At 41.7% G+C, this 24,330-nt stretch overlaps 1 protein-coding gene across 4 annotated transcripts in view; it reads left to right on the top strand.

Annotated features, from left to right (window-relative positions):
- The first annotated feature begins 1,156 nt into the window (after positions 1–1,156).
- Positions 1,157–24,330, top strand: part of LOC106936664 (plasma membrane calcium-transporting ATPase 1-like) — a 67,018-nt gene continuing 43,844 nt past the window's right edge. For 2 of the 4 annotated variants that reach the window (XM_015017799.1, XM_015017797.1), the window contains exon 1: positions 1,157–1,951. The gene's annotated coding sequence lies outside the window, so the exon portion shown is untranslated. The remainder of the gene's footprint in view (positions 1,952–24,330) is intronic. The other 2 variants (XM_015017800.1, XM_015017798.1) reach the window with 1 other exon arrangement.

Here is a 24,330-nt window from a genome sequence, read left to right as displayed (position 1 = left end):
CGTTGCAGCTCTCTGCCTCTCCATCATTAGCATAGCGTGGGAGCCACAACTGATAGAACGGCCAGTTAGAAGAAATATTCTTTTAATTTATTTATCCATTTTCTATGCCTGCAGAGTGTAAAAAAAACAAACAAAAAAAAACAACTAATTTAATCAAGAGCCGCCTCCATCTCTGATGACATCATTTTCCATAACTCCATGTTGAACAGATGAGGCTATTTAATGATGTTGTGTTTTCATTCTTAAAATTCTTGTTTAACAAACAACAAATTGTGTTCCAAAGGATGTTTAAGTGTAATAATGTAGGAGCAGATTTGAAAGTTTGATGATGGTAGAAAATGAAAAATATAAAAGGAAGGGTAAAAAATAGCAACCAAGCTGTGGTGAGGTGATTTCAGCAGAGCTGTGCCATACCACATATTTTGGGAACGATCTGATAGTAAGTAAATATACAGAACCTGTATCACAGATATCGATTCTTTTTCATTATTTAGGTTTGAAATGTCATCAAACTTTTGACCTTGAAACATTTTTCCAGTTTTTTTCATTTTAATTACTTTTTTATTAAAACCTGGGACAAGAATTTAAGTTTAATGCTGTCTACAAAATACTTTAATAGCAGATTAACTAAGGGTGAACAAATTTATCTGCGCTAATTTATCGGCTGATACTTACACATGAAGCTGATCTTATTCCCCAAGCTTATCTACTTCACCAAACATCTAAAAAATCAGAGACCAGCCTACCAGGTCATGTCTTGCTACATTTAGTGACATTTCAGACAAAAAATATCTGCCAAAATCGAATTTGCAGTTCAAGGTTTTTGAAGATCAGTAGTCTGCAATCACCCAGAAAACTATAAAAACAACACATTTCACAAACAAAAAAACAACAAATTTCTGTGGATTGTTAAAAAAATGCAAGAAAATATAATTTGAGAGCAAATCAAAACAAAATCTTTTTTGAGGCAGACTTGAGAAACTACAATACAAAAATAAAATAAAACTTAGAGAAAGTATGGCTCCACTCTAGTATAGATCTGATACTGACCGACTTCTGGCGATGCCAAATTTAGTTCAAAAGTGTTGATGCAATCAAAAAAAAAAGAAAAAAAAGGGGAAAAAAAATTGACCCAAAAAGGCACCACGGCCAAACTGTCAACCATTTGCATCAACCCAGCCAACCTTCCCCACCTTCAAAACAAACAGAAAGAGGACCAGAGGCTGCAACCCTCCTGCACCTTAAATTAAAGGTTAGCGCAACATGAAGCTCGGTTAAGGTGAGCAGGTCAACTGGGGGTTTGACTCCTCTCTCATAACTGGTTAAACTCCCTGAATGTGGACTAGTTTCGCTTCCCCCCAGCCTGAACTTGCTGTCCCGGTCCAGATGTGCTTCGGTTCGGTTCGGTCCGTGCCCCTGGTTTCTGTTTCTTGATCTAATTAACTCCAGGAGCCACCTTAAAAAGCGGGCAGGGTGATCCCGGCCTGGCCCCGCCTCTCGCAGCTCGTGCGGCAGACGTCGCTCCGGCAGTTTTCCCGGGTCTCTCTCTGGATGTAGACGTTGTCGGAACCTACCGAGTCCGAAACCCAACAGCACCGCTGCGAACTGGCTCCATTTACTGGATCTGAAGTGCCAGGAGTGGGGAGGTGACTTTTTTTCAGCCCCTCCTTATCGATTCTTTTCTGGATTCGGTTCGTTTTCGCCCCCAGGACCAGAGTCTGGTCTCCGCTGAAGAAGGAACTGGTTTCAACGTCGGGACGAAGACCAGTTGGAGGTCCCCCCCCCTTCCTCCTCCTCCTCCTCCTCCTCCTCCTCTTCTTCCTCCCCGCTGCTCGGAGGTTGTTCCACCGCGGAGCCCTGTTGGGAGATGAACCAGCCCCAGTAAGGACTCTGCCCCGCGGTTCGGACTCAGTAGCAGGACGTGATTTGGACCAGAACTCGCCTGTTGAAGGTACCGTCTAATTCCTGCGCAGTTAAACTTTATGTCCACTTGTGGCTGGAAGACGCGGATCCGACATGTTGAATGTTCTGTTTTGTTCTCTAAAATCTGTTTTTTAATTGCTAATTATCGAGGCTGTTTGCGCCAGTAAACGGACACTCCGGCTGTTTTTCCTCCTTATTATCCGCCTCGGTTATCCACAGGTGTGAAGCCGTGGCGAACCCACTAAGATCCACTTTCACGTCGATCTGGATCCCCGGGTTTTAATCCCGGCTCCAGCTGTGGAAACACCGCGGCTCGTTTTCCCCCCGCGGCTCCGTGTTCCGGACGTTAGCTCGGGTACAGCAGCGGCGGTACGTGCCTCCTCTATCCGCAGTCAGAGCTCCATGGAGACCTGCTGCCCGTTTTTTTGCGCTCGGAAATGGACTGAATCGGCCGTTAAAGCCCTTGATCTCCCGGTTTACCCGCACTGCGAGGCGGATGCCATTATAACCCGTCGAGTTGGTTTTATTATCAGGTTATTATTCATCAAACTTCCATTAAGTGGCCACTTTCCATGAGACTGGCTGGATCAGCGGCTAAAGTTGCTTTTCTATTTCATCCAGGATGTTTCTGTGTCCCACAGACCGGCCGAACTGGGGGAGCTGGTTCCCAGTAACCTGGTTGGGGGTGCTAACTGAGCCGAACGGCGCTGGGTTTGCGGGGAATGTGTTTAAAAGTGACGCAGTGTATGGATGGCGCTGCGGGTGTTTTTTTTCTGAGGGTCTGGAACCAGTTTGCGGGAGTCTCTGGTTTCTCCCGGTGCCACTGGTTGCTCTGGGGACTGCCCGGGTGGATCTGTGGCATCACGCTGGCTCGGCTCGTCGGGCTGGTCGGAGTGGTTCCCCCCCCCCAACATCAGGCTCCTGCAGTGGAGGTGGAAAAATCCTCACCGAGTGCGTTTCTTCTAATTAACGGGGCTTTAGCGCATAAAGAGCCGTCCTTACGTCATCCGCCTGGATGGGTGGATGAGGCTCTCTCCTCTCTTTCCTCCCACCTCCTCCCCTCCTCTCCGGCTGGGTGTGTCCCGCCTTATTGCGTTAGGAAGGAGGGAGATCCCGCATCTCGGCTGCGTGACTCCTCCTCGACTTGTGACCTCCAAGGAGGGCATTGCTGCAGCTTAACCCCCCGACAGACACGCAGGCTGTAGAGAGGAATGGAAATGATGCGCATTTGAATCAGATTTGAATATTTATTTGAAATGTGAAGTAGAACTGGAGTTCATTTCCATAGTTTCCTGGTTGTTTGCTGAGGAATTTCTCCATGTTGTCTCCCTGAATGTTAATATCTGCAGGTTGGAAAGGAACAATTTCAACCTGTATAAGGCAAATAAGACAACCAAGACCAAGACAAGAAGAGCTGAGACGATTCAAATAATCACCTAATTGAATAATCGATTAATCTTAACTGGAGTACACAGACTCTATTAACACACTCAGAGTAGTAATTAACCAAATACTGTACAAAAATATATATTTATTGCGTTAAAGATTTAGCTTCACCTGGTTTCATATTCTGTAAAAAATCTATTAATTATTATGACTGTAATGATAAATTTTGTCCCTGAAGTAATCATGATTAAAGATAATGTCTTTGTTTTGAAACCATTTTCAAGCAATATAACAGTAATGACAGAGTAATGCAAGAACACATTATCAAAGATCATTTAAATTCTAATAAACATTTAACACTGCATCTGAAAGACATTTTAAATATCCAAAACAACAGAAGCAACAAATAAAATGAATTAATGAATGACTGAATCATGTGATTAACTGATTTATTGCTTATTGTGACTAGCCTCCTATTAATCATCTTGTCGTATCCAGTTATTAATCGATTATTCAGTACAATAATCGGATCGGTCCTGCACTGCATTGATGTTTAGCACTTTCTGCTGGAGTTTTCCACATGTTGATGTTAAAATGATTTTTTTTAATTGCAAATGCATTCTTTGCTACAAATGATCAAGGAATGATAAAATGTTTAGGTAACACTTTATTTGACAGGGTGTGCATAATACTGACATGACACTATCATAAACATGATTTAACATCTGTCATGATTATGAAGGAGTCTTTATGAACATCTATGACTGTTGTCATGAAGAGTCATTCGGTGCAAAGTTGCTCTAAAAATTGCATTAAAAGTCCATTAAAAGTGCCAACTTTGTATTATTTTGTAAATAATGAAACTTTAATACAAAGTTGTCACTTTTAATGGACTTTCAATGCAACTTTTAGAGCAACGTTCCATTAAAAGTCATTATTTACCGAATGACACTTCATGACAACAGTCATAGACATTCATAAAGACTTCTTTATGTTCATGACAGATGTTATGTCATGTTTATCACAGTGTCATGTATGCACACCCTATCAAGTAAAGTGTTACCAATGTTTATTTTCTTATTTAAAGAAAATGTTGAATAATTTTTTTATTTTTTATTTTTTTTTTTTTTTTAATAATTTTATATTTTTAAAAAAAATTTGATTAACCAAAATACTTATGGGAAATATTCTGGGACTGATGGAAGAGGAAGAGTTTATCTGGTGAATTTGGTAGAAAACTAAGGTTTAGGAGGATCCTCATGCCGACAGTGAGGCCTGGTGGTGGTGTGATGCTCTGGGCTGCTGAAGGATGTGGAGCGAATCCTTCCTGCCAACTGCATGCTGGGAGTTTACTGGGGCGGAAACTGGTTTGCTCCAGCAGGGACGGGCCACACCCACTTAAAGCTTCAGCCCAGGAATTTGTTGTGACTTAATTACAAACATGATTAAAAATTTAATCATCAGTTTCAATTTAAATGATAACTGCATCAATTAATATTTTTTAATATCCAGTATGGCTGTGCAATAAATTGATTTTAGCCGTTAATGGAATTTGCTGTTTATGAAGATTAAATTCTGGAAAATCAGAGTTTATTTATTATTTTTCACCACAGTTTAGAGTGATATCAGGCCGCCATCCTGGATTACAGCTTGTACTTAGTTAGACTTTGAGTGCAGCTCAACTCCCAGAAAGCATGATTGGAAAAAAAAGTTTTGAAAATATTTATAATTTATTTGTTTATTTATAGGAGTGTACTGATTTCAGTTTCGCGGTCGATCTTTAAAAAGCCTGATCTGCCGATTCTGATTTTAACCAACGCCTTTTTTTGTCTGAAATGTTGCTAAATATAGCAAAAAGACAGTAGCTGAGTTGGTAACAGTTGGGTGATTATTAACTGTGAGTGTGTAGAGATGACCTGGTGGATTGGTCTGTCAGTCAAACCTGGTTCTGGTTCTCCAGTTCATAAACTCCTCTCTGCTGTCTGTCTGTCCTGCAGGTCCATGTTGCTCGGAATGCATCTCTCTAAAGTTGCGTGCCGTTTCATGGCGTTAGCTCCAGGCTAGCTGGCCTACATGCTAACCAGAGCTGATTGATCTCCTCTGGCGCTGGGACCAGTTTCAGGTTCAAACTGGGCCGTAGTTTCCATCATTAACAAGCCATACCAACATCATCCTGACTGGATGCTTAATCATCTGTCAGTACATCTGAAATCTTTTGTTTCGTCTGAAAACAGCAGATTTTAAAGGATAAGTTGGTTTCAGGTTGCAGTGATTCTCCTCCACTGATCAGTTTGGATCAAAATCCAACTTTAGTGTTGGCTGCAGCGGTGAGGAGCGGTTCTGGTAGCTGGTCGGGTCGAGCAGTGAACCCGCTGCAGTTCCATCATTACCATAGCGTAGGAGCCTCAACTGATGCAGTGGCCAGTTGGAAGAAATCTTCTTTTAATTTCTTTATCTGTGCTTGCAAAATGAAAAACATCTCCTCTTCATCGACGTCCGCCTCCATCTGCGATGAGCGATGAAGTCATCTCCTCCATGCTGAACATCTCACATTAAGCTGCTGCTGCAAAAATCATTTTAACCTGAAAAATACCTTTAAAACAAACAGATGTCTGACGTCATAAACACCATTTAGCATGAATTTTATAGTTTACTCGACTCTTTACTGCACATTTGAAGAAAATACATTGTCAGAAATAAAGTTTCTTTCTGGGTCCAGTTCTGGTCCAGTTGGGTGGAACCAGACGGAGCTGTGCAGTCTGCATGGTTCGACTCCAGCTGTGTGTAAATAATTAACCAGAATGATTTAGAGGGGTTGCTGCGTAATGAGACGAATGTTTAACCAGTTTCAACCTGTGACTTTCCATTTAGACATGGAACAAGATTCTGACAATAAACCAAATTGGTTTATTTCAGTTTTCAGTGTTTTCACTTCACAAGTTGAGGAAAATCTGAACATTGATGCTGAACTGAGAACAGTCTGCACTGCAGTCAGCTAAATATTTAAATGTTCTTCCTTCAGGCTCTCTGTAGCTGACATATTTAGTGACACTTTGTATTTATGAAGGGATCAAGTTGTTACAAAGCTCTTTTATTTTTATTTTTTAGCTGAAATCTGTTTTATTTTTCGAAATTTTCTGCATATTCGTTCTTTCTATTTAAACTCGACTGCATTCAGACTTCCATGTAAACAGTTTCTGATCCCAAAACAATGCGCAGAAGAAGAATGTAGCCGTCACCCAGCAGGGCTCTGTTTACAGCAGTAAAGATGGCCGCCGCCGTCTGTGGATGGATTTTAAAGTTGTTCAGAGCAGACAGCATGGTCACCAGGTCAGAACCAGACGAAGAAAGATGATAAAATTTACCGTTAGAATTATGTCACTTCTCATATCAGTGATGTAAAAGATAAAATGTGACATGACCTTTCAGACTGCAGATATTTTGAAAACTGTTTAGCTCCACATCTGGAAGTGGAACAGATTGTTTTTGGGTGAAAAACTCTTGATTTGTGTCACGCTCGCAAGCCTGAGTTGTTCCAGGAGAAATGTTAAGCAGAAGCAACTTTTCAGTCAAACATTCTTGTTGGGGTGGAAACATAGATCTTTTTCCTAGAAGCTGGATGGAGTTCTCATTAACTGGGTTCTGTTTATGAACCCAAAGCAGAGAGATTCAGTCTGTTTTTTATTTTATTTATTGCTTTTGTTTCCGTGAGTGAACAACGACTCAACCTGGATCAGACTTGACCAATCAGAGCTGAGTTAGTGCCGTTAACATCAGAATACAGGGAGAGAGTCAGGAGAACCGATAGCTGGTTCTGAATGTGAAGAACTTTGGTCAGCTGACCCGTTAATGATTTACATCTCAATATTTCCATTACTTTCTATTTCCACATCAAACAGAGACTGATGGGAGAAAATGACAGTGGAGGAGAAAGTACTCAAACAATGTACTTAAGTAAAAGTACAAATAAACAGATAAAAATGTACTCACGTAAAAGTAAAACTACCACATTAATACTTGTACTTAAGTAAAAGTAAAAAAGTACTGGCTTTTAAAAATACTTAAGTATTAAAAGTAAAAGTACTTGCTGAATGCATTATCTAATCCCTAATACAATATCATTAAGTGAACCGATCGTATTTAATTTTAATACATTAGAAATGTGCCATTTTAATGAACAATGCCACAGATAAAGCATGTTTTTATTATGTTTACTCTCTGTAACATAGTTTACACTTAGATATGTGATTCTATGCATAATAATTTCAGGGATGGAAACATCTTGTCTCCTGTCTTAATATAGCATGAACTTCACTTTTTTTTTGCCACTAGTGGCTTAAGTTGGACTAAGTCCCACCGTCTGTGAAAGCGAAGTGCTGCTGATTTTACATGTCGCCATATCTTATGATTTATGCAGCACTATTATATAACTGACGATCAGACAGACATCTTCTCCTGCTCAGAGGAAACCACTGCGCATGTCTGGAGCTCCGCGTGCGAGTAAAGGTGGAGGCGATGGGTGACAACAGACACTAAGTCACTTCATTGCTTGGATTTTACAGCGCCACCTTAAGTCCCTGAACTTCACATTTTAACGGAAAAAAAGTGCAACGAGACTTGGATGTAATGAGTAACGCGGCACTTTTGTAGAAATGTAGTGAAGTAGAAAGTACAGATACTTACTGTAAAATGTAGTGGAGTAAAAGTAGATTATTAAATCTACTTAAGTAAAGTACAGATACACGAAAAATGTACTTAAGTACAGTAACGAAGTACTTGTGCTTCGTTACTTCCCACCACTGAAAATGAAGAGGAGAGATGAAGATGAGGGTCAGCTGGAACAATAATAATATCTGAGCTGCCTGGTTCATATCAGATTGAGCTGTAATGTAACAGCTGCTCTACATGCTACGGCTCTATGCTGGGTTGGTCTTCATCAGTGATGAAGATGGACTGCTGAAGCATTAGCTTTGTTTCCATCCAGTTGTCATGAGAATTTTAAGGAAACTTTTGAAATGTCACATATAAGGGAAACAAAGGAAAATGTGAGTTAGTCGTGTTTCCATCTGCTGGTTTGGAGTGAATCAGCCAGACAACGTAGAATGTGATGTCATCAGATGTTGGCGCTACGCATGGCTGGAATAAACAGGAAGTAGAAGTTGCTAACTCTCAGCGTTCCTCCAAGCCCAGCTTGGAGTTCCTCTCGGTTGGCTACAATCCTTCCATCCAGGAGGTTTGGACTTTCTCAGAGTTTGGTTCCTCTGGTAAGGCACAGACACACCAGGAGCTGGGAGAGTATTCTTTGTCAGAACTTATCCAGCAAATATTTTTGGATTAACTCTTTTTTGGAAAAGCCAAAAACTACATCACATGAGCAAAATACTTCTCTTTTTAAATTGAGGAATTTGTTTAGAATTTTGCCTATCCTTCAAAAATATTGATGAAAACTTGACTATTGAGAGTCTGGAGGCAGCTGATCCTCAGGAAGGAAACGCTGAGTCATGTTTACCTGCAGACAGAAGCTGCTGCTGCTGAGGAGGAGCACAGGAAGTGACATGTGCTGACTCGATGTCTCTGTCCTCTTAATGTCCCGCTGGACGCTCAGGTGTCTTCATGTTTCCCTGTGATCTGCAGCTGCTCTGTTGGTTTCAGCTCCAGATGGTCTGAAACCAAGAATCAACACTTCACCAGCTCACCTACTGACAGCTTAACTCATTCGCTTCCAGTCATTTTGCTTTTTCTAATAGTCATGAGTATCCTGAGTCCATATGACGGTTCTGGTGATGTTCCTCCAGTTTGGTTCAGGCTGCATTGTTCCCACCAGCCCTGTTCAATCAGCTTTTTAATCAACTCCAGTCCATTGGTCCGGTTCAGTTGGGGAGTTGTGAATGCTAATTTAACTCTGATGCGGACCAAAAAACTGAACTCTGGTCCGCCTACAAATGTCGGTCTGGGTTCGGTTGAAGTGAACTCTGGTTCGGTTTGAATGCAAATATGAACACCATGCGGACTGAAGACCGCTCCAAAAGCAGGAAATGGTCTACAGTGCAGAGTATTCTGGTTAAATAAGTCCAAATCAACTGTGATAGCCTAGCACTAGCTGGAGAAATGGCTTCTGGGCTTTAACCAAAGTCAAAAGTGAATCTTCTAACCGCTAAAATCTGTCGCCACGCCATGTTTTTAACGTTTTGTGAAGAGGGAAGCTTAAAATGATATTTCAACATTTAGATATTTCCTCTTTCTGTTGAAAGCTACTGATGATCAGTCTGACTTGATTCCTTCAGAGGCTCCACTGACCTTTGACCTGCTGGGACTTTGATCACTTTCATGATCAATGTCTTTTCTCTGTAAAAGGAATGGACTTTGCAGAGCTCAGTTAGTGGTTAAAGTTTGAATTAGACCTGCTGACCTGATAAAATGCCTAAAGGTGCAGTCAGTGCGTGGTTTACAATCTGAAGTAAAGAAACTGGAACAATGGTTGACTTCCAGACTTTTTTCCATGATTTACTTTCTTTATCTTTGAGTCCAGTCCATTGATTAAGAACCACACACAAAGATAGAACGCATTATTTTCCTGCCCTCTTTTCCTCGACTCGGGACCTGTGGAAATATTTCTACATCTTGAACTGTTTAAAATGAAGATCCAGTTTAGATTACTCTAGATCTACCAGGATAATACAACTTAAAATTAAAGTGATCTAAATTTAACGGATGGCAAAAAGTTTAGAAATGCCCCTAAATATTAAGTTATTTATTGTTTTATGAGTTGCAATATTTGACATGAAGAAAGTAGACATTTTAATCTGGGTAATTATGAATATAATGTCCTGAATAGAAACAGGAAGTGACCTCAATAATTATCCCAAATGGTAAGGAATTGATATTAAAGTTCATGCTGTTGGACAGGAAGTGATGCAGCTGCTCTCTTTCTCTCTCTTTTTAGCAACAAGTTGTTTAATTTTAATGATTTTTGTTCTTTTGCATGAGAAGAAAGTCATTTCACTGATTGTGATAAATATAGCACATGGTCATTTTACTGCTGTTATGTTTCCTTTTTTTTTTTTTTGCAACTTTTAAAATGTTGCAACCCCCCACCCCCAAAATGCAACTTGGACATTTGTCCATTTTCTGGCTCAGAGTGAATCAACCAGACTGACCAGAGCGTGATGTCATCAGATGCTGCACATGGCTGCAATAAACATGAAGTAGAGGTTGAAACTAGCACGGAGCAGAGACAGAGTTCGGTTGCTCTGGTAAGGCAGGAGTAGATGTGAATGTTCGCTACATCAGGACCTAATTACCACATCTGTTTCCATCTACCCTCAGTGCGTTAACTCTGTATTTTAATGAAAAACCTGAAGCCAACTCAAGCAAGAGTAAAAATGTTGAGTTTTGCCTTTTCTGAAGTGATCCTTCAGAATGTGTATGGAAACCCGGTCAGTGTGTCAGTATTTCCTGTTTGGACTGAAACGGTGGCAGAGTGTTTAAACATGGTGGAACGTGAAGGCCGCCTGTTTCCTGAAGCCCCAGAGAGGGAGGAAGGAATCCCGGCCCTGAGCCGCATCCAGCAGCACTCTGCCTCTCATGCTAGTTAGCATTAATTATTAATGCAGCGCTGCAGCTATATTTAAGATGGGGAAGCTCTGCAGAGCCCTGTGATGGAGTGCTTGGCCTTCATCATTATTTCATGGCAGAGCGGGGCTCCCCTGCTTGTTGCTCTGCCAGCTGGGCTCCACACTCACCCACTGACTCTTCCCACCAGTCCCATGGTAGAAGTGGGCCGCCGCCACCAGAACTACTGGTTCTGTTCCATTACACATGATGATATGATTACATTCAGCTAGGCCTGGATGATAGATTATCGAGGTAATCACAGGGTTTCCCCCAGAAAACTAGCTAAGCCCGGTGTTAACAGTGCTAGGACAGTCATCCAATGACCCGCTGTGTTTTTGACTTAAAAAATGTTTAAAGTTGACAGGAAATGTTTAAAATATCACCTGTTCTGTTATTGGAAGACATTATTAACAATACCTAAATACCATACATATAGTCTTAAAAAGGCAAAAATAAAAAAAAAACACTAAAATAAATAAACTAAGGACTGTTAGCCTGGTGGGGGACCAACTAAAACCTGGCGGCCTGCCAGGCTTATAATACACTGGACAAAATAATGAATCATGATAAACAATAACATTGTTGTTTTAAGACAATGTTTCTCGTTATGAATGGTTCTGGTTCTGGACCTGTCCCCCAGCTGATGTCCAGCTGGATGGATGATTGTAACTGAACCATCTGAATTCGTCCTCCTGACATACACTTACATAACGGCCGTGTGTGTGTTGGCAGGTGTTCAGTGGGTGGTAGTGTGTCTGTGTGTGTGTGTGTGTGTGTGTGTGTGTGTGTGTGTGTGTGTGGAGGTTAGTTGTGCTGTCTCATTAGATCAAGTCGTTGATCTAATCAGCTTCAGCTTTCATCGTTTCCCAGTAACTTTGCTTCTAAATAAGTCGCTTAAAGATTCAATTCAGCCATAATCACATTTGTTTCCTCGTTTGGGTTTTATTAGAAGCTAGCAAACATTGGCAGGCTGCGGGCACAGGCAGCAAGCCGGCCTGCAGCAGCGGGTGGGGGTGAGGTGCACAGAGCCTTCATTAAATGAATGAAGGTCCTGATTCACACTGAGCAGAAATTATTATTATTATTATCATTGGCTGAAAATTTTCATGAGGCAGTCGGCAGAAACTCATCAGTTAGTTCTGTTATTCTCTGGGTAAGACACTGCCTACAAATGCTGTCTCCGCTGGACACTGACTGGTTTAATGGAATCATTATTGATTATTGACCAAAATGCTAAATCTGTAGCATTTGATCATTAATCTCATTAATCATCATGAGAAGATCCTGCTGCTGCTTCATCAATAATTCCAGAAGCAAAGGCGTGAACCGGATCCTTCCCACTCGTAACCGGAGGTCTGACCTGGAACCACAAGTCGGCCGTCTGAGCCAAGGTTGGCGTGTTTCGCTGCTGCAGGAGTTTCACACTCTACCGTTGCAAACAGAGATTTCACCACAGTGATGTTGCAGCAACAGCGCATCCTGCAGCGTTTTCATCACCTGCAGACAGACGGACGCTGAGGCTCATATTAATATCTGCATCGATCTGCATTATTGAAAAAAATTCTAGACCGCGTATCAGTGACAATACATCCTATCTATTCAATCTAATTATATGCTTTGTTCTCTGAGCAAATCATGATTTATTATTTATTGTAAATTATATTTAGAATTTCTAATTGCACTTGCAATTAGAAATTCTATTAGACAAACCATTTGATAGGTTTGTTGCAGTTTATTTTTGCATTGGCTGTTCTACTTCTAATTGCACCAACTGAGCAAATTAAAGTTGTTTTTAGATGTCTTTGCTTGTTGAGCTGTCGGTGTGTTTAAGTGTACTGTACTAGTGCAGTTATAAAATAAGTTTGAAAGACAGTACATTGGTACTTGTATAACATAAATGTGCAGAAAGAAAAAAAATCCTTTCTAGGAAATTTTCTGAGGTCATCAAATGGATCTATTGACTAAATTGTTTCAACTTTTAAAATGTGTTTAGAAACTAAAAAATGAGGACTAGAGGGTCAGTGTGAAGGCTTGACTGAACCAGTGACTGGAGCTTCACGTTAGGCTAGCAGGTTTCATGCTAGGTCACTAGAGAGCTTCGTGCTAGGCTAGCAAGTTTCATGCTAGGTGATTAGAGAGCTTCATGCTAGGCTAGCAAGTTTCATACTACATGTTTAGAGAGCTTCATGCTAGCCTAGCAGGTGTCTAGAGATTTCTGAGCATTTAGTGAATTTTTAGGTAAATCCAGCAGCTGAAGCTTCTCCAGATCTTCATCCTTTAGAAAGGAAGGACGTTTCTCCGCTTTGCTGCAGACTCACTCTCCTTTTCTCAGCGCTCTAACTTTAACTACTGTTTGTCACCTCATGGAGCTGCTGCCTTTAGCGTGTTAATTATGGGTGCAGAGAGGTGCTGACGGCTGCTGTGAACATGTCTGACGGGTTTGTGGTTCTGGTTCTGACTGCAGCTCCTCTCCAGCATGGAGACACGTTTCCTAAAATGAAGCTTGTTAATGTCTGTGTGAAGACGGAAAACGACCCATGTTCTGCTCCCTCTGTCTCATCATCTTGAGCTCTTCAGGCTCATTCTGAGGTCAGAGATGAGAAGCAGCTGAATAGCGAAGTTGTCAGAGTTCACAGCTGTTCATTATTATTAACATCTCACCTTGCTGTATTCTGTTAAATAAGAAATATTGGATCTTCTGAAGATGTTTCGGTCTGGGTTTAAGCCGCCTCTCACTGAGAAGTTATTTATTATTAAAACCAGTTTTCAGATTTTGGCTTTCTGCTTGTATTAAAGGTAAAAACATATTCAGTTCTTCCATGCAGTGAAGATGTTCTCTGATTGGTACAGCATCTCCTCTGACTCTAGAAGAGCTTCTCACATCACTGAGCTTAGAGCTGCCGCCATGTTGGAACCCAGAGGAACCAGCCAGACTGGACCGGTTTCCTGCTGGCAGTTCTGTTGGACCAAAGGACACGAGACAGTAGTGCTCTGGTCTAACAGACAGGAGGACTACTGTTCTTTAACCGGGTAGTATTATATAAAGTCTAGTTGTTGAACTTTGCATCATGTTATAATGTTCATCCCCAGAGTGTTGCTTTGATTCTTTTATGCATGTTTGAGAATCCTTTGATCTCCATGGCAACCAGTCAGCTGTGTAAAACGCTTTGTTGGACCTAGCCCCGCCTTTGAGGTGCAGCCCCTCCTCGGAGCTGCAGTTTTCAAGCTTCCGCCTCACAAAGCAGTCCTCACACACTCAACTCCTTCAGACTAGCCAGCAACAATTAGCGAACACCTGATGGAGCTGCTGAGCTCATTATACCTCACTTGAGCTACTTCTCAAAGTATCGCTGGTAAAACATTGTTAAAGGGTTAATAGAAGAGCCATGTTGTGATGACTTCCTGAATGCATAGTTTCAAAAACAGCCGGAGCTTCTTAAAGAGACAGAGGCCCTGTTTTAAGGTGTTACATTGTGAAGTCAAATTTCTTATCTCAAAGAACTTTGTAACAACTGAAGGTAACACAGTTGTGCTATAAAATGATTCTATGTGTCTGGAAAACACATAATTCTGCCACTTTAACACCTCCAGGACAGAGTCTGGGGTCCTCTATCTGTCTGTGTGTATTTTTAGTCAGGCAGCTTACTGGGCATTCCTGTGCAGCATGTTAATAGCTGATAAAGAGAGAGAAGAGTAGAGATTAGAGACGGAGTGGAGTCCAGTCGTTTCCTCTACAGCTGATCTGCAGGTTAATTCTAATTCTAATTCGGTCCTGGTGATGGAGGGAGGATGGAGGTCTGGTGATGGAGCCAACAGGAACCTGGGTTGTTTCCTCTGGTTGGGTTCACTTCCTGCTCCTCGGGCAGCCAGCAGGTGTTTGTGGTTTGGGTTGAATTTAACTTCCTGGTTCCGTTCCTCAGACTGAGGTTCATGCTGGAGCAAAACCAGACATGGCTCAGACAGAAATGGGCTGGACTCTGGTTACCTTCCATGGTTTAGTTTTTACAGAAATGGGTCGTAGCAGGACAGATTTTCTGCTGGGAACGAGTTGGTTCTGATTCTGGTTTCTGGTCCGAACTGAACCACAAGGAGAAACATTGTGTTTCTGTTCTCTCCAGACCTCTCTAGCTGCTAATGCTAAGGCTATGTAAGCTAACTGCTAAGAAGATGTGTGCTGGGGTCAGAAGGGCAGCTTAATGTACCAGCCTGGACCATCAGAACCGGACCTGATGGTCCGTTTACACTCAGGACAACTGACGCTGAGACACAATTTCCTTCAGACCGTCACAATAAGAGCTGAAACCTACATGCTGGGCTGAACTTAATTCAAACATCTGGCAGCTTCTTGTCTTTCAAGATCCGATTTGGTTCTGATCCAACAGGCTTCAGTGTGACTGTAAATCTAACAACGACTCAGCATGATGCTGTCGCTGCCTGGTTCTCCGGTGATTGGACCAGCGGTTCCTTTCTACTGTAGTCTACATGGAGCACAGCTGCAGTCTGACCCACTTTGGTTCTGGTCCGGAAAGTTCTGGTGGTAGTCATGTGACTGGGTCATGTGTTCTGTATAAACCATCATGGTGCTGCTGGGTCACTTCTTTATTCAGAACAATTTTACCATTTGAGACGCAGATCAGCTGATCCATTCAGAACCATTTAAGTCTAGTCCAATATTCTGATGAGAGACTCCAGTCTCTGATGGGTGTTTGGGTTCTGTTGGGTCGAGTTCTGGATTTTGGACGCGGAGTACTTTCTCTGTGGAGTATGTACTTATTAATTATCAGCTGCTGGTGGCACAGATTGTTCGGATTTCTACAGAGAAAATGTGAAATAAAGTCCAGATGTTTCAGTAAAGGATGTTAAAGAATCTCTTTATTTTTGCTGCGGAATGTTGAATGCACTGATCAGTGTTCTAGAAATAATTCTGATTCTGGTTCTGTTCAGGATCCTGTCCAGATTTTGTGACGTTTCTGATCCGGTTTTCGCCATGAAGCGTGAGGCTATGTGTGTTTGTGCCGCTGAGTTGTTCCTGTGATCATGTGGCTGGGAAGAGTCACGAGACGAGCCGGTCGGGTTGGCTCGGGTCGGGTCGGGTCGGGTCAGCTGGGGTACCCTGCTGACACTCGGTTCTGGTTCTTGTTCAGATCACCAACGCTGCACAGCCTCCCTGCCGCAGTTTGCTTCTACCTTCCTGTCAGCTTGTTGTCACGGTGACCGCAGGTGCAGCCGGCAGGGACTCTGGTGCTGGCGGCTCCAGACCCCTCCAGGTCTGGTTCTGGACCCAGTCCCGGTCCCAGTCCTGTAGAGCAGACAGTGCAGTGGGAATGGATCAGAGGAATGCAGTGTTTGTGTTGCAGTCAGGGCGTGGCTGTGTTTGGACACGATGACCGAGTCCAATCAGGACACAGTCATCCATCAGTGCCGACGCTGGTTCTGATCCGAACGCTCAGCTGCAAGAGAGGCTCCGGGACAAGAGGAGAGAGGGAGAGGAACCGGAGCCGCTGGTAGGAAACATCCCAGCTCCTCTGGTCCGGTCCGGTCTGGTGTTCTGGTCTGGTCTGGTGTTCTAGTCCGGTCCGGTCTCAGCTGGGACAGATCAGCCGCTCAGAGAAACTTAAGAGGCTCAGAGCTGAACAGGAAAAACAGAACAGGGTGTGTTTCTCTCTGTTAGTATGAGCGTATGGAACATTTCCCACTGCGGTTGTGTGTGTGTGCGTGTGCGTGTCATCTTGTTTCTGCTTTCAGAGGCTTCAGGACGTGATTCTGTTTGTGAATCTCAGCTGTTTTGGTTTCTATCTGCAGAGTTGCTGTATTTCTCCTGAACTTGTTTCTGATTCAGGCATCCAAACCCAAACACCTCTAATCACTTCCTCCTGAACTTTCTGCATGTTTCTACTTTTTCTCTGACGTCCTTCCTCTTATCAGTTTCTGGTTTCCTAACGTGTCACCAGGGAGAAACTATATAAATAACGTCATTTTCACTTGTTGAGCCCTTTTTCTACTTTTGGCTTTTTCACCAAATTAAATATTTACTTGTTCTTGTGAAGTTTGTCCATTGTTAGACTTAATGTATAAAAAAGAAAACTTTAATAGGTTAATTTAACCAAAACGTATTGAATTAAATCCTCTCTTCAGATCGTTGGTTAGATGGGCACTGCTAACCAAAACCCTGAAAACCTGATCATTAGTTCAGCTAAAACGCTACACCAACCTGGCAGTTAGCAGAAGCTAATGCTAATTGCTACACAAACATGATAGTTAGCAGAAGCTAATGCTAAAGCGCTAAAGTCCACCATGTTTATGCTCACCAGGCGGATGTGAGGAGGTTCTCTAAAAGACGTTAATTTTTTGCATGTTTTTGTCGCTCATGTTATTCTTATATTCCTCTGTAAACCTCATTTGGTTGTTTGGTTGTTTATTAGACATTTGATAAAAGTTTCTTGGAGGAAAATATTAGACTTTGAGGACAGGAAGCAGAACTGCTGAATAAACTGTCTTCTCCCACTTCAAAATAAGAGCATGAATATAAACGTCTAACTACTTGGTGAATTCTGAAGAGTCGATAACTAAAACTTCAACACAGATGTTGAATTTATTCAAATGAAAGTTTTCAGAACAGCCAAGAAAATTAGCACTTTAGAATTTATCTGGAAAATGTTTTTTTTTAAAGGTTTTGTTGGCTCTAGTGGCCTTTATTTGAAAGTAGTTTGACAGGAAAGAGGGTTATGAGAGAGGGGGAAGACATGTGGCAAATGTCACCAGGCTGGGAATCGAACCTGCGACCACCAGCATGAGGACTAAGGCCTCAATGCGTGGGTTGTGCTTTTCCCATGCCCCACCATAGTACCCCCTGGAAAATTAATTTAGGGGAAGCTAAGTGTACACAGTTAGCAAAAAGCTAAACTGTTAAGCAAAAAAAGAGCGTATAAGCCTCAGTGTGGCCACCAGTAGATGCCATGATGAGCTGATGGTGCCGATTCCTTCCTGTCTGACTCGAAGCCTGCTGCGGATCAGGAACATGGCTGCTTAATAACTCAGATCATGACTTGTTTTCGTTCTGCCGCTCAGCTGATCATGTGTGAATAAAGTTGGAGAACTTCCATTAGTTTCAGATGCAAAATGCTACGATGTGAATCTGAATCGATTATTGCAGTAATATGACCTGCTGCCTGTCTGCTGTTGGAAATTGATCATGAATCGGTTCCAGTGTGCAGTTCCTCAGGAACCCGTTCGGTCTTCATTCTAAGCTAATGAGACACGCCATTATGTTTATTTATTTATTTATTATTTTGACCTGAACTCGACCTGTGAATTCAGTTCTGCGCCCAGCGGGTTCCTGCAGCTCCGTTTGTCTGACTGTGAGAGAGACAAACATGTTTCCTTTGTCACCTTCGTAGATCACATTCCTCCTGTGAATGCGCCTGTCACACAGCCTGCACCCCTCCCACTCAGCCATATCAATGGCAGCTTGTGTTTTGTTCGTTCACATGTTCTGCGCTCTCTGACACCAAACATTCCTGGGATTCAGGCTGACACATTGTCCCACTGGTCCTCAGCCCAACAAACAGCAGACTGTGAGGCTTTTTTCCCTCTCTGCTCTCAGTCACAAGATGCTCCACCAACAGTCATTTGAGACTGAGTAATGTGCTGCTGAGGGCTGCAAGAGGCTGATGGTGTGAGGGTCACTTCGCTGCTGATAAGGAGGAGAATCAGAGCAGCTGGTTGGGATTACCAGAATCTGGGTGGAGGATTTAAAACTTTTAGTTTCAAAATTCAAACACAGAATTCCTCTTGGAGCTTCTGTTGCTCCTAAAACAAAAACGATTCAGGAATATGAAAAAGCAGCAGCTCAGACAGAAGCTGTATGAGATTTATTTGAATGTATTTGAATGAGATTTTTGTGCTTTGCTGTGTCCTTTGATGGGGAAATCAAATATGGAACAGATTCTTTAAATTACAGTATTGTCTGATAAAAATCTAAAAAAAATCCTGTTTTTTCTCAGAGTGCCTGGTTGGCATAAACTCAAAGGTTATTAGAAATGATTGGATAGGTCAGAGTAGTGATGAATTATTTGTTCATACTTCATGGAATATGTTGGCTGAAGATCTAGGATATAAAAACAAAAGTGCATAGACATGATGTCAGACTTCACAGCAGATAGCTGGTGACGGATTTTAACCGCATGCAGAACCTAAAACCAAACATTAACACGCTCTGCGCTACAACAACACATTTTTTGCATGTATGTGTGTTTAGTTTATTTAACGGTGAGCATGTACAGCAGCATAAAAATATGAAAAGAGGCTTTGAACCAGACTTTAGCTCTTAGAGGACAAAATACAGAAAATTGTTCAGAAAAATATAAAACTACGCAATTCATATTGTTCACAGAAAGTACTCCAAAAAGAAAATAAAACATAAAGATTTGTTACCCTGTACTCATCCCATTCTGTTATCGAATTGAGTCTAAGCTAGTTTCATTTTGTTTTTTCCTTTTTTTAAAAAGTGAGTGAAGTTTAATGATAAATATCACAGTCATGGCTTTTAAAAAAACTAAAGCCAGAAAGTATTTCTGATCACATGAGGCAGCCAGATATAGAGGAGGAGCAGTCAGCAGCTGCAGCTTAATATTTGTTCATGAATCACACCCTGACCGTGTCGCTATGCAGGCTTAGTTATTTAATAAACAAAGTTTTCTGATTATTATTTAGCTCTTGTACTGGATAGGGAAGCATGTAATACATAAAATAAACTTGGTGAGGGACAGAATGTTGTTTTCACAAACCGAAGAGTCAGGAAAGGTGAAGGAGGAATCTAATGACTGAAATATGTGAATATATGGATGATTAGGACTCAACCAGAACCAGAACTGTTCTGTCTGGTCAGAAATGTCAGAGAATATTAGATTATCATAAATGTCACATGAATGTAGGTTCATAAGCCTGCATTTCATGGCTGAAAGAGTTTTCACTGTATAAAAAATAGTCATATGTAATAAACTACAATATATGTCCTGTTTATCAGGTTTCCTTTTAAAATAAGAACCTTTATTCTGGTATTAAACATACTTTTATTACTAAGCCCTTATTTGTGCTTTAAAAATAGTTTTTTTATTGTTCTAGTGTAATATTCTTATTTTAAATGTGGAGTTTTAATTGGCTGTTTGTAGAAAATCATCATAATTAAGAGATCAGACTGTTTAATCTGCAGAATGTTCCATATGATGGAGCTACTGAGATTAGTGAACTTTATTAAATGGGTCTGTGAATGTTTAGTATGAGAGTGAAGAGAGATCTGAAGTGTTTACGTTCAGGATGAAGCTTTGTTCCTGTAACTATGGCAACCATGAATGTGATTTTATTTCCTTTCATTCCTGAGCAGCAACAGGAAAGTTTGATTTCAAAACTTTTCTGCTGAGTCTGCTTTGCTGAGCTTCATTGACAGCTGATGTTCATACTGGAAATGTCTCAGATCTGATGGTTAATGGGTTTACTGGTTCTGATGGTTAGGAGGTGTTTGCTCCATCACCAGCCTGGAGTCAGAAACCGTTCTCACAGAGATCTGACTGCAAACGCCTTTAACTTAAGGACGCACCGATCCACTTTTTAAACCACCAATATCTGAGGTTATAGTATCGGAGAAAAATACTCCTGAACTGACTTAAAATGTTTCTGTTTTTAAACAGATATAAATGTACTGAGTTACAAATTTATTTAATAACTCTGCACCAGTACAGTACACTTACACACACCAATATAAAAGCTTGATATCAACACAACTTTAATTCAGTCTGTGCAATTAGGAGTAAAATAGCCAAAATAAATCAGACTAAATCAAAAAGTTGGTCAAACATGTAAAACCAAACTGCATCAAATTTTCAAATGGTTCATAAAGTGCAATTAGGAAAATTATTTTAAATGTTATATAAATAAAGCATGACAATGCGCAGAGCACAAAGTGTAGAATTAGACTGGATAGATCTAGCACATTGTCACCAATACCCAATCTAGAATTTTTTACAGATATTAATATTGGAATGGTGCATCTCTGTTTTAATCGGTAGAATCAACGACCACAAAGAGAAAAAAATGGATCCCAAGAAGAAAAAAAATCATAATTGAGCCTGCTGGGTGAGCGAAGTCTTGCTGGCTGGTTTTAACGTTTTCTGCAGGTTTTCTTCACATTTGCTTCTGACGCTGGTTTCTACAAGCTCTAAGTGTGTTTTGTTGTTGTGCAGCGCTGATGTCTGGACCAGGTCAGACAAACCCTGGCTTTGGGATGGGGGACTGTCCTCTGCAGTCCGGTTGGTCTTCCTCTGGTCAGCCTGCTGTTCCCTCTGCTGGTCAGCTAGCTGTGTAGCTTTAGCTCAAACTGATTTCTGCTCTAACATTTCCTCTGATAAGCAACAGAAACACAGAGCCTGCTGCCTCCTCCAGAACAGGAAGCTCTCCAGGCCTCCCAGTAGACCTACTACTGCAGGTCGCCAGAGTGTGTTACCTGTCTAATGTGTGTGTTGCACGTCTAATTACAGCTGGCTGTGCTTCTTTCCCTGTAACGTAACCAGAGAGACGGCTACAACCAAACAGTGTTAGCTTAGCTGTTGGGTATCAGTAATAACTGATAATCAGCTGGATTAGCATTGACTGCAGCATGTGGAGAGAAGTATGTTTGGATGTGGAGCGGTGGGGCTGGATGTGATGCATTCACTGACTCAGACTGCTTTCATCAGCTCATAATTATCATTTTCAGACATTTTTACTTCTAGATTTAATGTCTGGCTTCTTCTGCTGCAGAATTATGACGCATGTCTTACCTCAACGACGTAAAAGTCACTTTGAAAACTATTGCATCTGATTTAGTTCTACACATGGACATGGCACACAAAAATAAATAAGTGGAATGTATTTATTTGGGTAAAGTTCAGTTATGTAACAGGAGAAAACTTTTCTGGACATTTTGTCAGAAGCCTTCTGCTGGGAAACAGAATAACATAAAAATTATTAACATAAAATTATCTCCGGTTCTGTGGTTCTACTGGTTCTGCAGGGTGCAGCAGAGGACATGGGCCTGTGCCTAGTCTGCATTTTCTAAACAAACTGGTTTAACTGGTCTGACAGGGTTGGTCCAAATGGAGGCTGCTCCAGGGCCCGGTCCGTTTAATCACAGTTCAGTTTGGTTCTGAGGCTCCTCCTGAAAACACCATGAGGTTCTGATCCGGACGAGTCTGCTGACTCATCATTTTCCCACAGGAACTCCTCCAGGTGGGAGTGATGAGTCAGCAGGAGGTGTCTGCAGCCAACAGGTTCAGATGAGAGCAGAACCTCGTGGGGATCTGGTTAAACCCTGAACTGGACCCAACATAACCAGAACCTTCTGGATCTGATGGGACGCTTTAGTTGGAGAAAAACTGAAAGTTGATTCTGGAGTTTCTGTGTTGAAACTCATCAACCAGGATCATGTAGTAAATAATAACCAGATCAAGGTTCAGTATAATAATAATAATAATAATAATAATGATGATGATGATGATGATGATAATCTGGGCGTTTTTGTTCTTAAATCCAGTTATTCCCTCTGCTTCCCGCTGCTCGTTCCTGTTCTCCCGTCTGGGAACCAGTGGGTCAGACATCAAACAGAGATTAAAACTGGTCCGGATCAGAGAAAACTGGTCGCCTCTGCTAAATGTGTCTCCATAGCAACAGAGAAACTGATGGTTTTACTGTTTGAAAGTGATGGATCAGAGGGTCTGGAAACAGAGTAAAGTTGTAGAAAAAATATTTAAACAAACACAAATTAGTAGAAACAAATGGGAGAAATGTTTTTTCTCCTGGAGGTTCCTATTTCTCCTGATCTGGTGCTCAAAGCGGTTCTTATTAAAGCTGCCAGGACTTAGCAGCAGTCAGCATGTCGTAGAAAACTGGCAGTAAATGTTAACTGTTATTAATCCCTTTATTCGGACTCTCTGAAGTTATTTATGGAGACAGTTGATGTTTAGAGCAGCGTAAAGAAGTGAAGAGCTGCTCCAGTCTCCGGATGTTTCCCTCTGATAATCGGCTTGATTCAGTTAAAAACTTCATCATCTGCTCCATCTCCTGCTGATGTGGTTCTCTTTCTCTCTGCTCTGAGTCAAACCAACCAAACCCTTTAAGCAGCCTGTTCCCCTCCTGGCCTGTGGGGGCGCTGCACCAAGAACCACTGAAGGAAACGACACAAAAACTTGTTAAGACACTGAGAGCAACAACACGTAAACAGAAATGGAGTGGCTTCAGATTTTAGTGGTTGGAGGATTTCTATTTTGTCTTTGTCTGAAGACCGCAAGACATTTCTCCTGGTGGTGCTAGGCTAACGTGTTTGTTTTGGTTGTATTGGTCTGCTTGGCATTGATATATGCATTCATTAAGCAGCCTGACTGAGTCCAGCTGCTGATGAAAATATGTTACACCTGGTGATGAAGATGATGATGATGATGTGAGGTATTTGTCCTCCAAGGTTCAACTGCAAACTCCTACTTGGCTCAAAGACAGCAGCAGGTTCTCTGTTCACACAGAATCTGCAGCTGGTTCTGGTTCTGGTTGTGGTTGTGGTTGAAACCTGGAGGAAACCCTCTAATCTCATCTCTGCTCTGATTTCTCTTCATTACTCTGTGTTGGTTCTTGAAGCCGGTTCTGTTCAGGCTAGTGGACCTTATTTATTGATGCACTCTGTCCAGCAGGTGTTAGACTTCCTGAAGAACCATTGACCTCTGACTAGGCCTGTTGCAATAAGCAATAAATCAATTAATCATGTGATAAATTAAAACGGGTTCAATAATCTCTTTTCTCTCTTTCTAAACTGGATGATAAAACTCCTCAGTCTGGTGTTTTGGTCTCAACTTACCTGCATTTGAAGGACAGTTTTGTTTACAGAAACTTCATAATTTATTTTATTTGTTGTTTCTGCTGTTTTGCTTGTTTATTTTGGATATTTAAAGTATCTTCCAGTTGTAAAAATTAGATGCATAACACATTTAGGACCACATGTCCAAGCAGTCGGGATAATTTGCAAAAATCAGATCTGAGTCCAGTCAGGTCGCTGATGTGGATAACTGCAGGCTGAATGCAGCGCTGCCCATCTGCATCCTGTCAGGTGGACGAGTTGTCTCTGCAGCTGAGCTTCATCAGACTGAAGAGCTGCAGGTTGGCTCAGAGCGTGCTCTGAATGCAGAAAGCTGCAGCTATGTGTGTGTGAGCCTGCTCCTCTTCGTCATCTCTCTGCAGTGTGGGGATTTCCTCCTTCCCCTCCAGTCATGTGACTGCAGATATGGGTGTGGTCTCCTGCATTCCTGCCGCCTCCTCCGCCCCAGGAACTGGAGTGTGTGTGTGTGTGTGTGTGTGTGTGTGTGTGTGTGTGTGTGTGTGTGTGTGTGT

This window comes from Poecilia latipinna, unplaced genomic scaffold (assembly GCF_001443285.1).
Source record: "Poecilia latipinna isolate Pla-1442-1.1 unplaced genomic scaffold, P_latipinna-1.0 Scaffold2190, whole genome shotgun sequence".
Taxonomy (NCBI): Eukaryota; Metazoa; Chordata; class Actinopteri; order Cyprinodontiformes; family Poeciliidae; genus Poecilia; species Poecilia latipinna.
Note: the sequence above shows the minus strand (reverse complement) of the source record. Positions and strands in the feature narration are given on the sequence as shown.